The sequence below is a fragment of the Leptonychotes weddellii genome, chromosome 13 (assembly GCF_054177405.1).
Source record: "Leptonychotes weddellii isolate Sample4059 chromosome 13, ASM5417740v2, whole genome shotgun sequence".
NCBI lineage: Eukaryota > Metazoa > Chordata > Mammalia > Carnivora > Phocidae > Leptonychotes > Leptonychotes weddellii.
This window is the reverse complement of record NC_138381.1, coordinates 18889001-18903611: the sequence shown is the minus strand read 5'-3', so window position 1 is coordinate 18903611 and position 14611 is coordinate 18889001.

Here is a 14611-nt window from a genome sequence, read left to right as displayed (position 1 = left end):
ACGTAATATACTGGTAAGATTGTTAACCTGATAAAAAGGATATATTACTTTTTTAGATAATACATTTAAATTTTTTTTCTAATAATCCTTGTATTATTTCAGCCAGAAATTATTAAGCAACTAGAAAGGTTTAAAAAAAAAAAAAGTTAAGAATGAAACAGTTTTGGCCAGTTTAAAAAGAGAATAAAATAGTAGTTAAAGTACACTTTCTGAAGTGAGAATGCAGTGGGTATTATCGAAGCATTGTTACTCATTCTGTGGCTTTAAGTTAGCCTTTTAACATCTTAGTGCTTCTGCATTCTGACTTTCTAGTTTATCTTTTATTTTCATCTCCTTTTAATCCTTATTTTTGTTTTTCCTTTGGTGTTCTACAGATTTAATATAATGTTTGGAGATGTGAATTTCCTTTTTATCCTCAATAAATGCTGGCTTCCCATTTCTTTCAATTTATGTTAGTTCTGTAAAACATTTGGCCACTAGTTCTTCAAATACTGCTTTTCTATTCTTTTAGGACTCTGCACAAATTATGGACTTTCTTATTCCATCCTTCATGTCCCTTAATCTCATAATTTTTGTCATCTTGTTTATCTGCTGCATTTTGGTTAATTTCATCAGCTCTGTCTCTTGTTCATTAATTTGTTTTTCAGCATTGATCTGTTTAAAACACTAATGATGGTTTTAATTTTAATAATTATATTTTTCATTTGATTCTTTTTCTGATCTTCCCATTTATTCATTATAGCCTTTTATAAGTCCGTTTCTAATTTTTAAAAACTCATAAATATTTTATATTCTATTTTTGGTCATTTCAATATTTTAAGTCTTTATAAGTAAGTTTTTGGATATTGTCGTGTACCTGTCGATTAGCCTGTTTCCTTGAGTGTGTGGCTGAGTTTAGTCTGTGGGAAGACAAAGGACTGAAATTGTGCATGCTTCCCTTCAGATATGATTTGCATTTTTTTTTTTTAAGATTTTATTTATTTGAGAGAATGAGATAGAGAGGGAGCATGAGAGGGGGGAAGGTCAGAGGGAGAAGCAGACTCCCCGCCGAGCAAGGAGCCCGATGCGGGACTCGATCCCGGGACTCCAGGATCATGACCTGAGCCGAAGGCAGTCGCTTAACCAACTGAGCCACCCAGGCGCCCCAGATATGATTTGCATTTGCTTCCAGTGAGTCAGTACGAACCCATTTGGTATCACTGTAGCCCCCTGAAGGGTCCTTCCTGAATGCAGTTGTCTTAGTTTGTCTTATTTTCAGCTCCCTGACCTTGCTACTGTCCCAAGGTTTTGTCTCCAAAGGTGGTTTGCAGGCATTTGCTGTCAGGGTGAACCCCACCTTTCAAGAAAGTTTGCTTTTTGCCTGATGCTTCCTGATCCTTTCCTGCTTTTGTTTCAGCTCAGTTTTTTCCCCCTGTGATTGTAGGGGATTCGGGCCTGGAGATTTCCCTTATATAGTTCAACCGACAATGAATTAAAAAATCTGTTTTCTACGGAATCTAGTATTTTGTATTGAAGGAACTCTTAAGGGTATTTGTCCCTCCATAGTGCAGAAGTGGAAATCTATTTGGATTTATTTTTTCCATATTATTTATGCTTTCTGTTTTTCTCTTTTTCTATGCTATGCTATACTTCTTTCCCATCTTTTTTCTCATCTTGTTTTTGGATTACTTGAATTTTTAAAATATATTTTCCCTTGACTGATTTGAAATGTAAACATTCTAAGTATTCTTGATTACCCTTAAAAATTAAACATGCCTAACATCCAAAAATGGTAAATATATGTACCTTTTTCCAAACAACATAAAGATGTTAAAATATGTTAATTTTTAAAAAAAGATTTTATTTATTTATTTGAGAGAGAATGAGAGAGAGAGAGCACATGAGAGGGGGGAGGGTCAGAGGGAGAAGCAGACTGCCCGTGGAGCAGGGAGCCCGATGCGGGACTTGATCCTGGGGCTCCAGGATCATGACCTGAGCCGAAGGCAGTCGCTTAACCAACTGAGCCACCCAGGAACCCTAAAATATGTTGATTTTAATTCCTCTAGTTCTTTATTAACCTCCAAATTGGATATTACTAGTATTTTATAGAGTTAATGTTTAGATTTATGCACATGATTATCTTTTTTTTCTGCTTACCTTTTTTACTTGCATCTCATACATTCATTCCTTCAAAGTAGAATTCACTTTCTGAAATTATGTCTTTAAAACTGTGGATTTTGAGCTGACTTCTTTGGACTTTTAAGATATTCCCTTTTACCTTTGGAGATCTGCAATTTTTATTGTATGTCTAGCTACAGACTTCTTTTTATCATGGTTGGGATTTAGGTGCTTCCTGAATCTGCAGGTTTATGCCTTCATCAAATCTGGATTAATTTCAATATTTAAAAATATTTTTTTGTGAAATTTATATGCAGAAAAGTGCGTAAGTAAGTTAATGGGTAATTATAAGCAACAACTATGTAACTAGGTCAAGAAATAAAACATATCAAGTGATCAGGAAAGTCCAGAGGTTTTTTTGTTTGTTTGTTTTTGGTTATGTAACTAACTCAAGGGGTTCGCTGTTGGGGGGTTGAACATCACATTGAACACAACCCAAGGAAATGTTGAAAGCAAAGAACTTTTTATTGCTTGTTACAAGTAAGAAGACAGGAAGGTAGCTCCCCAAGAACTGTCTCACCATGCGGTTAGTGTGGGAAGCTTTTATTCAGTGTGAGGGTGGGAGCAGGGAGCTTGCACAGGCACTTTGGTTCAATTGCTCATACCTAGCCTGTTGAGGGGCTAGTGCATACATCATATGTTCAAAAAATGGCAGAAAACTCCACCCGTAGAAGGAGATTGTAGCATTATAATGAGCTAAATGTAACTTTAGGACAACTCAGCTGGAACCCCTGGTCCTCAGCTCCAGTCCAGCTCAAACTAGCTCAGCTGTGGGGCTCTCAGGTGAGACACATCTAGCAAGGGGCTATCAGGTGAAACACCAGTTGAGCTTCTATTTGGCTGGAACTGTTGGTTCTGCAAAACAAAATACATTCCTTCCCTGCTTTTGTCCCTTCCCCCACCTCCCTTCTGCTGAGAGCTTTCAGGTCTCTTTGAGTAACTTTCCGTTCCATCCTAGATAACAGTTGTTTTCTTTTTAAATTTAGATATAATTGACATACTATCTCAGGGGTACAATATAATCATTCGATGTTTGTATATGTTGTAAAATGATCACCACAGTAAGTCTAGCATCTATCACCATTCTTAGTTACAAAATTTTTTTTTCCTTGTGATGAGAACTTTTAAAGATCTAAGGAAGTCCAGAGTTTTTCTTAGGGTATCATCATGTTGGGAGGGTTTAGTAAATCATTGACCTTGTGGTTAAACTCAGTCTCCAATTCCCCAGGGCTCCTACCCTCCCAGGATGTCAGGATGGCTCAAAGTCTCAATATTCTAATCATGTGGTGGTCTTTTTGGTGTGGGCTCTTGCCATCCTAAGCCTTCTTGTTGACATAAACTAGCCCCCCCCACCCCTCCCCCTGCCCCATGAGTCACCTCATTAGCATATACCATGATGAATAAAAAAGACACATTGGGAAATTCTAAGAGTTTTAGGAGCTCCATGCCAGGACAAAGACCAGATAAGTTCTACTGCAGAATATTTTGAAATAAGTCTTGAGATGTTTTATGACCCCAAATGTTCCCTACCTTAGTAAATGTTATGTGTGCGCTTGAATGTGTGTTTTGCTGTTGGTTGGAATATTGTATAAATGTCAATTAGCTTTAGTTAGTATTCAAGTCTTCTGTATCCTTACTGATATTTTTGTATATTAATAATTGAGAGAAGAGTATTCAAATCTCCAACTATAATTATAAATGTATCTTTTTCTCCTTGCAGTTTTTTATCAAGTTTTGCTTCATGTTATTTGAAGACACATTCAGGGCTATTATGTTTTAAGGAATTGGCCCCTTTATCATCCTGAAATGACCTGCTCTGAAGACCAGTTTCTTCATAAGAGCCACTATAGCTTTTGTAAAAAGTAATGTTAGACTAGTGTGTTTCCCCATCCTTTGAACCTATTTGTATGTTTATGTAAAAAATGATGTTTTGGGGGGGGGGTTATACAACAAATAGTTGGGTCTTGCTTTTTCATTCAGTCTGATATCTTTGCCTTTTAATTGAGGTTTTTGGCCATTCATATTAACATGGTGACTGATATAGTTTTATTTAAATCTACCAGTCTGCTATTTATTTTCTATTTTTCCCCATGTGTTCTTTGTTCCGTTTTTTTTTTTTTTCCTCTTCAGGCTTTTACTGGGATTGAGTATTTTTTTTTTATCGTTCTTTTATCTCCTTTATTGGCTTGTTACCTATAAACTCTTTGCTTTGCCGTCTTAATGGTTGCTTTAGGGTTGATACTATATGTCTCTAACTACTACTTTATGTTTAGGGGCCTTAAACCCCTTATGTACTTACTTCCATTTCTCCCCACTGGCCTTTGTGCTATTGTTACCATACATTTTACTCCTCCATACATTGTAGCCCCATAATATATTTTTTTATTTTTATTTTTGCTTTATACAATCAAATTTTAAGGTTTTTTTTCTTTGTCTTAGAGCATGCGTGTGGGCAGAGAGAGGGAAGGGGGACAGAGGAGGAGGGAGGAGGAAAGGGAGAGAATCTCAAGCAGATTCCACACTGAGCTTGGAGCCCAAAATGGGGCACAATCTCACAACACTAAGCTCATGACCTGAGCTGAAACCAAGAGTTGGACACTTAACTGACTGAGCCACCCAGGCATCCGTATACAATCAAATTTTAAAAAGAGATTTAAAAATAGGGGGAAAATGCTGTTAAATATACCCACATTTCTGGTGCTCCTCATTTCTTTGTAGATCTATATTTCCATCTGGTATCTTTTTTTTCCTGCCTGTTAGACTTTCTTTAACATATTTTTGTAGTGCAAGTTTGCTGGACATGAATTCTTTCAGCATTCTTATGGCTTATGTCTTATGTTTTTATTTTACCTTTATTCTTTTGAAGATAATTTTGCTGGGTATAGAATTCTAAGTTGTATGTGTTTTTTGATTGTTTGTTTGTTTTTTAATGTGGGAAGGAGGGGTCTGGTTGCCTTTAAGGTTTTCTCTTTATTACTGGTTTTAAGAAATTTGATTATGATATTCTTTGGTATAGTTTTATTCATGTTTGTTGTGCTAAGTATTTGTCAAGTTTCTGGAATCTGTTCATTTATAGTTTTCACCAAATTTGGAAAAATTTCAGCTATTGTTTATTCAAATATTTTTATGCCTCCCACCCTCTTCTTTGGGGACTTGAATGAGATATTTCCATTCAAGTTGTTCAATAGCCCACCGATAGTTAATTATTTTTTTCAGTATTTTTTCTGTCTCTTAACTTCTGATTAGTTTTCATTGCTCTGTCGTCAAGTTCACTAATTATTTCTCACATAGTTTGTCAGCTGTTACTTCTATTCACTATAGTTTTTGTGTCAGACATTTTATTTCTTTGGATATCTGATTTGGGTTGTTTTTGTACCTTCCATGTCTCTACTTTTAATATACTCAGTTTTTCCTCTACCCTCTTGAATACGTGGAATATTAATATTAACTTAATTGTTTTAAGGTCTTTTCCTACTAACTGATACCTGTGTCATATTTGCAGCTATTTCTGTTGATTTGCTTTTCTCCTCATTATGGCTCATATTTTTCTGCTATATGTATGCTTGGTAATTTTTTTTAAATGAAGTCTTTTTTTAAGATTTTTAAAATTTATTTGAGAGAGAGAGCACAAGCTGGGGGGGGGAGGGGCAGAGGGAGAGGGAGAAGCAGACTCCCTGCTGAGCAGGGAGCCCCACTCGGGGCTTGATCCCAGGACCCTGAGATCATGACCTGAGCCACCCAGGCACCCCATAAATTGTTTTATAGTAGTTGTAAATTTTGCCACGTTGCATAATTGGTGTTTTTGCTTTTCTGTAAATATTCATGAGTTTGGTTCTTGGTCACTTTAATGGGCTATTTTATTAGATGCAACCAGAGCAGCAATTAGTCTAGGGACAATGTAGGGATAATATAGGGATATGTTTTTCAGTTAGTTTTTACCCACTTCTCTTTACCAAGTGATGTTAGCATCACATTGTTAATGTAGCATGAGTCCTTCAGGGGAAAATTAGATTTTATCAGTTAGATGTAATCCCATGATTTTTGAAAGGTGAAAAATGTAACAAAATTTACACGGTGAAGGTGAGATGGAGTCCTGCCTATTTATTTTCTGCTGACAAGTAAGGCTGTGCAAACATGAGTCATTTTTGTAGTGATATTGCTCAGTTTGTTCTCCAGTTTTCTGGAGATAGAATTGTTATGGAGATGGGGACTGGACTCTTTGTTCCAATGCCCAGTCACCAATTCATAGATGTCAAGAAGTATTTGCAGAAGTAAAAGTAATGATTTCCTAATGTTTGAATTACAGCTGTAATATATGTTCTTACATGTAATATTTCCAATGTAGACTTAGAAGGAATAGCTCTTCTGGTAGGATGCCTCCCTAGTATTCTGGGAGACATCCCTTGGCTGAGAACCTGCCCATCCAACTTTTCCAACAATGTTCTAGGTAGCAATTTAGCTGTATTAAATCCATCCCTTTCTACTTAAAATACCTAGATTGTTTCTTTCCTGTATTGTTTCTAGAATGATAAAGTTCTATTTCATTTTTAAAAATTTATTTATTTGATAGGGAGAGACACAGCAAGAGAGGGAACACAGACAGGGGGAGTGGGAGAGGGAGAAGCAGGCTTCCCATGGAGCAGGAAGCCTGATGAGGGGCTCAATCCCAGGACCCTGGGATCATGACCTGAGCCGAAGGCAGATGCTTAACGACTGAGCCACCCAGGTGCCCCTCTATTTTGTTTTCTTAAAAACTACTTAAACATTTTCTTATACTCTGTATTAAACCAGTTTATTAGTCCTGTCTTTATTTTACTTGTTTTAAACATAGTCATGTTAATTCTGTATTAGGTAATACAAATGTTTGAGTTCTTTGGTGGAGGACTCTTAATTCTTTGTCTTATTTATTATTTCTTCTGACAATTTATTCATGCTGGTCTTTTTTCTCAGGTATTCTATGATTTTGGATTGTGGGCTCATACTTGTTGGACTTTATTTGTGGGACTCCTATAAGGTCTGGATACCGATGTGCCCCTCCAAAAAATATATACACTTGTTTCTGCCAGCCCTTTGGGAAACCATAATTTTGGACCATTTTAATTTCTCATCTGTACAATTTAACCCTAGATCTGGACAGACTGTGGGCATGATTTTGTAGGCAGGGGATACTTCTACCTTTTCCCCTAAACCCATTCATTTGTCTTTTATTTTATGGTTGGATTATTTTGTTCTAATTCACCATTTTACTGAGAGGATAGTCCTGTGAGGTTCCTGGGCCATCTCATCCCAGTTACCTGCCTTGCGTGGGTCCAAGTTTTTGTCCTTTGTCTATAAACTTAGATTTATTTTGTTTTCTTATTTACCACATTTCTCTCTTTTGCATACTATTTCCACTTGTAAATAAATGATTGAGTTGTGTGGAATTTACTCTCATTTGTTATCTCACAACGTTACCTGTACTGTCTTTTTTTTTGGAACAAATAGATATAATCTCCATATATAACCTTGTTCTCCTATAAAGTTGATTGACATTAACAACAATGTCTTACAAAGAGTTCTGCCTTTGATATGTAAAGGTGAAGCTCTCATAATTTGGTGCTATTTGGGTATGCTTTCTTTCCTAAATTGTATTTATTATATATTAGGTGTATTAAAAATTTAAGATATTGAAAAAATATTTTTAAAATATGCTACAATACTTTGGGATAACTGTAAACTTCTTTCAAATGTTTTGGTCAGGAAGATGGAACTTCTGTAGATATTTTAGGCAAGAAGATTTAATATAGTAAGTTAGATGCTTACAAAATTATTGCATTGCTAAAGGAGTGGGTTTTGGGCTTGGCCTCTAGAATCACATCTGAGAACTAGACAGAACCAGCCCACCAGCTAAGCTGTCTCGTTTGAAGCCATTGGTGAAACTATGAATTCAAGGAGCTGAAATAAATAAGCTGTCACCACTGCCACTGCTTGACATCTGGAAGGCTGGAGAATAGTCACCTACAATTGTGTCCCAGTGATCGGGAACAAGAAATCAAGAAGATGCTGCTGCCTCTGTCACTGACATACCCACCTTTTGGCACAGAAGAATCTGGCAGGTGGACATTGGAACACAGAAGAAAAGCCCTCACTTGTCAGTTGTCCTTGCTGGCCAGCAGAAACAACAACCACAACCACAACAACAACAACAACAACAACAAAATAGGAAAAATGGCCTCTGCCTCACTCAGCTCTCACAAGACTTCATCCAATGGGTGTAACCTAATTTGCGACCAAAGACTAGGTGCAGTCAGCTCCTGGGATGCCTGTTTTTTTTTAGCTTTCCATCCTCTTTAATTAGGAGCAAGGTAGAATGAAGGTGAGCGAGCCAATACACAGAATCTGTCAGTTATGTGTGTGTGTGTCTGTGTGTTCATGTGCATATATATGTATATAATATATATGTACAGAATAGTAATTTATATATAAATTATATATATTATATAATTACTTTTGAATATATAATTATATAATTATATATACATATGTAAAAATTATATATAAATTATAATTTTATATATAATTATATAAATTACATGTATAATTATATGTATATTTTATGTACATGTAATTATACATGTAAATGTATAAATATACATGTAATAATTATGTGTATATAATATATATTATAAAATAATTATATATTATATAAATTACTATTGAATTTTTAAAAAGTGGTTACTACAATATGTTTGTGTCATAGTGGCAATTTTTTATATCATATTACAAACCTGAACTGTGATAAAATTCATCCTGCAGTTGATTTATCTGAACCAAACTTATGGGGATACAGATATATTGAAGTAGAAAAACCTGAGAAGTTGATAGAATATTTAGATTTAGCCAGATTAAAGTATTCTAATTAAGTGTCATCAGCTTTTTTGATATAACACTCTAGCAGTAAAAAGAATGGGGAGCCATACACTTCCAGTATCTGTATTATTTAACTAGGGATACCAAAGTTAAGCTTTAGTGTTGGTATTCAGCCAAATTCAGTTATTTGGTTTTTGGGCAGTTGAATAATCAACTACTTTAGCATCATTTGTGGCTTTACTGAAATTATGCATGAAATTACCATATGATTATATAGGTTGCCATCATATCTAATCATTGTTAATGATTCTAGTCACAAAAATAAGTCATATTTAAATTTATTATTAGCATCTAAGTATTCAGTTTAAATATAAAGTAAGCTTTCCAGATATAACCAAAAAAATCTCATGAGCTTTCTCTTGCAATTCCATCAGAGTATAAATTTGTAATTGTTATTGCAAAGTAAAATGTTGCAGTAAATGATGAGTGTGAAAACTGCTAATTTTACATAGAAAACAATTTTCAAATTATTGAATAGGGAAAGAGATTGATAATTAGAAGATGTGGGGGGGTGTGTATGTATACAGTATACACACTGGATTATTACTTAGCCATAAAAAAAGCACTACATCTTGCCATTTGTGAAAACATGGACAGACCTAAAGGGTATTATGCTAAGTGAAATAAGTCAGGCAGAGAAAGACTAGTACCATATGATTTCATTTATAGTGGAAACTGAAAAATAAAACGAAGAAAACAGACTCATAGATTATAGAGAACAAACTGGTGGTTGCCAAAGGGGAGGGAGTTGGGGAATGAATGAAATAGGTGAAGGGGATTAAGAGATACAAACTTCCAGTTACAAAATAAGTCACAGAGAAGAGAAGTACAGCATAGGGAATATAGTCAATAATATTGTAATAATGTAAGGTGATAGATGGTGACTACACTTATGGTGGGCACTGAGTAATGTATAGAATTGTTGAATCACTATATTGCACACCTGAAACTTATATAACCTCATATGTCAACTGTACTTCAATAATAAATATTTTTAAAGATTGAATTACTGTGGATATTGAAAGGGTGCAATTATTCAATAACTTTATGATGAACATATATTCTTTTTTTAAAAAGATTTTATTTATTTGATAGAGACAGCGAGAGCAGGAACACAAGCGCCTGTTTTGAGTCAACAAAAAAATGTGTGGTTAGAGGCGCCTGGGTGTGGTTAAGCGTGCCTGGGTGGCTGAGTCGTTAAGCGTCTGCCTTCGGCTCAGGTCATGATCCTGGGGTCCTGGGATCGAGTGCCGCATCGGGCTCTTTGCTCCGTGGGAAGCCTGCTTCTCCCTCTTCCGCTTCCCCGGCTTGTGTTCCTGCTCTCGCTGTCTCTCTCTGTCAAATAAATAAATAAAATCTTTTTTAAAAAATGTGGTTATTTGTGTTGTGGCATTATTTGAGTAATAGATTACAGCTACCCAAGTTGGTACTGAAGGTGGGGAGCTGTACAACAAAAACCTGAAGTATATGCTGTTGGCTTTTGGACGGTAGCAAGGTGAGAAAACTGTTCACTGAGGCTGGAGTAATGGTGAGGAAACTGCTTTATTAAGAAGCTGTTGCGGGGGAGGGGGGTGGGAGGAGGGATTAGCCTGGTGATGGGTATTAAAGAGGACACGTTCTGCATGGAGCACTGGGTGTTATGCACAATGAATCATGGAACACTACATCAAAAACTAATGATGTAATGTATAGTGATTAACATAACAATAAAATTTTTTTTAAAAAAAGAAGCTGTTATGACGCATTTGATAAAACAGCTGTTTGTGCTATCTTAGAAAACAGGAAATAAACCTAATGAACTTTTGGCTTTGGGCAAGGACGTCTCCAGGCAAAACAAAGAAAGTGCCACCTGGTGGTTTTTAGCTGCGTAGGCTAAAGTACTCCTACAAGAAAGAGTTGAGCTAAGAAGGAAGAAGAAAGGGAGGAAACTGTTGTCTTATTTCCAGCCAGCTCCACTAGCAAAGTCTCAAAGTAAGACATGGGCACACATCAAACATCAAATCAAGATTGTAACCATCAGATATTTTGATAAGACCTCTGAGTTAAGGTGGGTACTGAGTAGATCTTCTCAGGTGGACAAAAGCCAAGGGGGTGGTCCCACAGAACCCAGATCCAAAAGTAGCAGTAAGAAAATCTAAAGAAGCATATATTGCTACCAATTATAGGTACGGCTTTTGGGTGTGTGATGGACCACAACCAGACAAGGAAGCTCAAAAATTTTAAAGAAAGTGGTACTAGCAAAAACAGCAACTGCTTGGGCTAAACTAAAAGATGATCCTGCTATAAAAATGTCTCTTGGCCCTTGACTGTCTTTGGCAGGAAGCAGCTTGAGAAAGTCACTCAGCTGCTAACAAGGATGGGAAAAGAAGGACATGACATCTCAGATAGTATAACAAAAAGCTATGGGGAGCAGTGAGTCAGGGAGCAACTCCCAGAATGCAATTAGAGATTGGGCTCCAATCAGGAAACATTTCCCCGTTGCCAGAGAGGTAGGCCCAGTAGGTGATCAGAATTGTTAGGAACCAGCGACTATATGCTTCCATTTCTTCCCCCCTTCCAGCGAACTATTTATTGTGGTTATTCTATTCTCTTTTAATTATTATATAGTGTGTGTGTGTGTAGGCAGAGGGGCATTGTCATCTTATTTTATTTCATAGATCTCTGGATCAAGAGGAGCTGCATCTGGACCTGATGTATATCATGAAATCCTAGACTTGAGGGCTGATGCTGTGATTGTATGAGAACTTTGGGGGTCCTGGGATGAGTGAATGTATTTTGCATGTGGAAGGGATGTGATTATGGCCAGAGAGTGAGTGAACTGTCCTAGAACAATTGCATTAATGGTCTCACTTCTCCACCTCTTGTATTCATACTCTGTTACCATCTGACTCTACAGTTTCACTAAAAGGTCAGATTTGATTTCTTTGGTTATTGATTACAAGTTTGGCCATGTGACTTGCTTTGCCAATGGGATGTTAGACTTGAAAAAACACAATGTTTCCACTTCCTCCCTTTGCCTTCATCATTAGAACATGCCTGGGCTAGGCGGCTGGAGGATGAGACGAAGCACAGCCCAGCTTTCCAGCTGTCCATCCTTTTTCACATGACTCAAAGTCAATTGCTGGGCCTGTGAGGGAGCCCAGCTGATCCCAGCCTAAATTACCCACAGACTTAACAGATAAATAAAGGTAGCAGTTATATGCCCCTGAGGTTTTGTGATTGTCTATTATACATTATTATTGTGGTAATTGGTAGTCATAATAATTTATTACAATATACTTGATGAATCCTCTTCATCACAAAGTATACAAAGAAAGTGTTAGGGAAAAAAAGTGGTGGTGAAAACATACTTTCTTCTGACCCATTAAATCCCAAAACAACCTTTAAATGGAGGATAAAACTTAAAACAACTTATTAAAATGATTATTATAGACTCCACTTGAACTTGTGTGTTTTATAGTATCAAATATGTATAGTGTCTGCAGGTTTAGTCCAGTAGCTGACAACACTGAGAAATTATTTGTCCCTGCACTCTGTCAAACTTTAAAGTGTTGACGTCTAAATTCTTGAAACAAAATTGTAATATTTTTGGATAAAACCTCAGATTTATCCTTATATCCTAGTTCATTTTATGATGGTGATAATAGAAACTGGTCAAAAACTTATTTTTTTATTGAAGAATAATTGACATATAATATTGTGTTAGTTTCAGATGTGTAACAGTGGCTTGACATTTATATACATTATGAAATACTCACCACAATAAGTCTAGTTACTACCTGTCACCAAAGTTGTTACAATATTATTGACTATATTCCCTATGCTGTACATTACATCTCTATGTCTTATTTTATAATTGGGAGATTATACCTCTTAATTCCCTTCACGTATTTTGTCCATTCCTCCACGCCCCCTGCTCTGGCAAGCATCAATTTGTTCTCTGTATCTGTGTGTCTATTTCTGTTTTGTTTGTTCATTCATTTTTTTTTTCTTAGATTCCACATGTAAGTGAAATCATATGGGATTTGTCTTTGTCTGACTTATTTCACTTAGCATAATACCCTCTAGGTCCATCCATGTTGTTACAAAAGTCAGGATTTCATGCCCCCCCCTTTTTTTTGGCTGAGTAATATTCCATTGTGTATATACATACCACATCTTCTTTATCCATTTGTCTCTCGAAGGACATTTAGGTTGCTTCCATGTCTTGGCTATTATAAATAATGCTGCAATCAAATATAGGGGTGCATATGTCTTTTCAAGTTAGTGTTTTCATTTTCTTTGGGAAAAATACCTAGAAGTGGAGTTGCTGGATTTTATGATAATTTTATTTTTAATTTTTTGAGGATGCTCCATACTGTTTTCCATAGTGCCGATAGCAGTGGGCATTCCCACTAACAGTGCACAAGGTTTCCCTTTTCTCCACATCCTCACCAACACTTATTAGTGCAGAATTGCTAAACTATTTTTATTTTTCATATTATTTGGATGACAGTGTTATCATCAAACTTTTATATGGAATTTTTGTTATTATAGATGGTACCTTCTAAAATTCCTAGCTATTTAGGGGTAATCAAGATGGTAAAACACCATAATATATAGGGATAATGACAGGACAAGGAAAAGGAATCAAAGATACAGTACTTAGTATTATTTCTTTGGTATTATTTATATTTTACCTTAAATAGGATACAAGTTCATTAAATATATTATTTTCCTATTTGTGTAATGGGGAAAACAGTTTCAAAAATCATTTGTCTTTCTTGGAAAAATGTACTGTATTAAAATGTGTAATTTTGTGGTTTGTGTGTTTGTGGCTAAAAGGCTCACATTCTTCTGAAAGTACAGTCTAAATTGGAAAATAGTAAAAGTGGCATATTCACAAAATAAGGTACATTCTAAATCATAGTATAATTGCATCTTTCATTATGTCTTTTGAAAATTTTGTTAGAAAAGGAAAAATACTCAGAATCTGCAGAGTTTTAGGGAGACCAGCATCCAAGGAGTTGGGGACAGAAGTCAGAGACTTCCTTTAGTCAAGCTGCTCTTCAACATCACAGTGGTTTTCTCCATACTTCCCAGCATCTTTCCCACTATGCCCTCCCGTCCCCCTCCCCACCAGGTTTCCGTGCATCCTTTCTCACACAAAGGAGGCTAGTAGAGGAACTTCTGCATCTAGAAGGTGATTATTAGAGGAGTTAGTTACTTTGCTATGAAAAATTTAATCATTCTTCATGAGAATGGTACTTCTGCATCTTCTTACACTTGAATTTTGACATAATTTTCTGTGAAACATCAGAAGCTGTTCAAGCCACAACTCCCAAAAAGGTGTGTACCTCTCTATATATTTGAGATTTGGTATATAATATTTATAAACAAAAGCAGACTTTTTCATGGGGTTAGGTATCTCCTTAACAATCATTCCATACAACCAGATTAGAAACTCTTGAGTAGAGGAATTGCTTGTAAAGACTGTTAAACAAGTACTTCTAATGTAAACACATCAACTATATTGGTAAAAAAATGAGATCTGTGATAGGTTAAA